Here is a 3,748-nt window from a genome sequence, read left to right as displayed (position 1 = left end):
TGCAAAAACGACCTACTTATAAAGCTCTAATTTCGTTTCATCTCTCTCAAGCATTCCTCAGAAACCGCGGTTTCGGTTGTCGACTTTGTTCATATCTCCGAGCCGGGATGGTGTCAAACTGAGCGTCCTGTCCGTCGTTAACAAATGACATTAAGTTTGACCGGCTGCCTCCCAGCGGGATGGCGCGCCGCCGGCGGGCCTGGCGCCACAGGGATCGGGCGGACGAGGTGGTGACGCGGCGCACGTGTCTCAACGCAGCACTGGGTCAGCGCCGAGTCCGCACTGCACCGAGGTCACTGGAAGAGTTACGTCACCGAGCCCAGACGCGGGACTGCCGACGGCTTTGTGCCGGGCTCGGGTCGTGGCGGTCCCCCGCTGGGCTGGAGGTCACCGTCACCCCCATAAACTACCAATCAGATCCACTCGGACCTTCTACATACACGACGTGCAATATGTCGCAACACGGCCATTTCGGGATAATTTAGGACTAATTTCGCGTAACGGCGGCGTAAATCGTGCAGATGCTATCGACGGTAAGACAGCTGGACATTGTCGCGTGACACATTGCCCTGGCCCGGTCCGTGGCCTTGCCGGATGACCGGACACTTATGACGTGCAGGTGATCTACTCAGGTCACCTACATCACGCCATTACGAGTCCACCTCGCCCCCAGCCTGCCGTGCTGGAGGTCTGCGGCGTCGAGTGTCGACACAGGTCAAGCCGCCCACCTGGGCTGCAGCCTCGTGTGCTCCTCCAATGCGCGGCGGGGGGCGCATCTCGCTCTGCCGGCACCAGTAGCGCCGCAGCCCTTGTCTCGTGTCGCGCTGGACGGAAGAACGAAGTCATATGCGCTCGTATGCCACATGTTTTAACGCCTTGCGATGAAATCTGGGTGGGCCACGTGATTTTCTGCGTGTTCATGAAGTGACAGGTGCTTATTTGTCCGGGGCAACGTCAAACGTTTGGAAAACAATTTTTCTCGGGTGAGATATTGGAGATGAATCGGGCGAAAGTAAAGTCGGGAAATCTGGACATTAATCCAGACCATTTATTCTCATTTGAATTGGACTTGGTCAACTTTTGCGGATTTTCGTGTAATGTGAATGTGGTCCTGCAATGTGCCTATTTTGTATTTTGTGCCTTGATATTTACCGCAGGGATGATAGTATACTGATACACCTGGATGTGGTGTGGTTATGTTTTGATGCTTGCTTTTTACCAATGTACACGTTTAGGTCCCACCACAGAATGTTTTTTACATAACCTGTTACTAAAAGTTTGGAGACACGCATTTAATGTTCACTGACGAAGATTCCGGTGGTGACTTGATCAACGTCGCGTGGGTTGGCCGGCGCGCGCCCTGCAGCGGCGGAGCGTGTGACGCTGCATTAGGAGGTCAACGCTCCAGCTGGGGTTAGCTGCTGTGTGGCCGCGCAACAGTTCGTGGCGCAACAATGAGTAATTTTGTGCGTGGCGCGTAATTACTTCGGGCACAAAACATGGTGCGGAAGTAGTTACATGACATTTATTTGTACGCAAATCTTGGTAGGAGCCTAAGTCTTCGTCTAGCAAAGGCTCCTCGTAAATCTTCTAGCAGTTACTTGTCTGACATGTTTGCATACGAATTTCTTTGCTGCATTTTTTGTACCGCATTTTGTTGTGCATGCATGATTTGGCACCGCGTTTGGTCGCATAGGAGATTCTTCGCATTGCTTTTTTCCATACGCGATTCCTCGCGTTACGCCTTTTCGTACCTGGGATTATTCGTGTCGCATATTCGTATACCCGATTTTTGTCGCATCGCTTATCTTCATACACGCTGTTCTCCGCATCACATCATCTCATCGTATTGCATTCCTTCGTCACAACTCTCTGATTCGTGTGCGTTGGCGGGTGTAATCCTTCGCGAGAACTATCTGACATATCAGTGTAAACGTTGGCATTTCTTTATTCTCTCCGTTGTTTGGCTCTTCATTCCTCATAATGCTGCTCTCCATTTGTCTCTGAGCTATAAACGTGCATGTAGAAGGGTCCCATCACCGACCGTGTATGCGATGATGCTCAGTCTTAGTACAGGACCTTCTAGCTCCATACGATGGAAACGCATGAGGCTGGTGTTTGGCGCGGCTCTGTGCTGATTCCCATGCTTCTATCCCTTAGCGCCGGTGGTAAACATGAGATAATGGTTTCCAATCCTGTAAGACAGTCCAAAAATGACGTTAGCTATTCTGCATAGGTCAAGGCAGGTGCCTCGGGACCATAGACAGTTATCTTTAATCTAGATACTATTTCAAAATACTGTTGGTGGTGATCTACCAACGCCGATGTTTTACTTGGGTCTGTAGGAGAGATATGCATGAATTCCAGGAAGCATCCCTTCCTCTCAGAACTCAGTACTCCGCGCGGAGCAATGTTCCGTGAGTTTGGGGAGGGATGTATGCCCATATGCCTCTTCCCTTCAATAAATCCGTCCCACCCTCCTGGTCTCATAAAATGCTTGCAGTGGTGAGCAAAGCTGGTTGTGGTGCACTGGTCAATGTAAAGACTGAGAGACTTAGCTGAAGGAGTCCAGGTGCGCACAAGTCGTGTAGCGCAAGTCAGCGCGCAAGCCGCGTGTGGTTTTCAACTTCGCAGAGGCGCGCGCGTGCCGTGCGCCGCGACTCCCGAATTTGAGAATCGCACGTGGTTTACGCACTAGCTTGCATCTTACCTGACTGAAACGCTTCGGACGTCTTCAGCCAAAACTGACAAATTTAAATTAAAAAATGCGATGAATTCAGGGCGCGAAAATTACGATACGAATATTGACGCGTATGAAGAGGCAGGTATGCGGAACTGCGTCTGCCAGGAAATAGTGGTGCGAAGAGATGCGTGTACCAATAAATGCGATATAAGGCATTGCGTACGAGAAGGAATGTGGTACAAGGGTATAAAGAATTCCGTGCACCCAACAATGCATTATGCGGAGAATGAGTTGCAACGAATCACAAATAGCTTTGCAGATACAAGGTCTTACGTTTTTAAAATCTGTCCGAACAAAGTTTTGTGCTCGCGAAGATTTGCATGCGAGGAAATGCGTTACAAAAGTATACGATACAGTAATGTGCAGATGACATCTTGTGCACGAATTCTATGAAATCGTTATGTGGGGTTTTCTCCTGGAAGTGACAGGCGGCTCCGCGTGGGAGGTACGTGCGCGCGGCCGTGCGCCGTCAGGCGGCGCGGCGCAGCGCGGCGCGGCGCCGCTGGCTGGAGTTAGCCGGATCAGGCGGCGGTGTGTATGCCACGGCACGGCCCGTCTCGGCAAGCGGGGCGCCCGAGAGAGTCGGCTCGGCGATCCGGCTGCTGAGGTGTGCGGTCCATACCTCAGCCCGAGAGAGTCGGCTCGGCGATCCGGCTGCTGAGGTGTGCGGTCCATACCTCAGCCCGAGAGAGTCGGCTCGGCGATCCGGCTGCTGAGGTGTGCGGTCCATACCTCAGCCCGAGAGAGTCGGCTCGGCGATCCGGCTGCTGAGGTGTGCGGTCCATACCTCAGCCCGAGAGTCGGCTCGGCGATCCGGCTGCTGAGGTGTGCGGTCCATACCTCAGCCCGAGAGAGTCGGCTCGGCGATCCGGCTGCTGAGGTGTGCGTCCATGCCTCAGCCCGAGAGAGTCGACTCGGAGAGACTGGAGTTTTGTAGCAAAGGAATGGGCTGCCTCAGTTTGCTATTGAAATGGGCCATGCTCAAGAAGTAAAAGTTTGGGCTAA

The sequence above is a fragment of the Pollicipes pollicipes genome, unplaced genomic scaffold (assembly GCF_011947565.3).
Source record: "Pollicipes pollicipes isolate AB1234 unplaced genomic scaffold, Ppol_2.1 Scaffold_4881;HRSCAF=5763_pilon_pilon_pilon, whole genome shotgun sequence".
Taxonomy (NCBI): domain Eukaryota; kingdom Metazoa; phylum Arthropoda; class Thecostraca; order Pollicipedomorpha; family Pollicipedidae; genus Pollicipes; species Pollicipes pollicipes.
The sequence above is the reverse complement of the archived record's forward strand: the minus strand, read 5'-3'. Positions refer to the sequence as shown.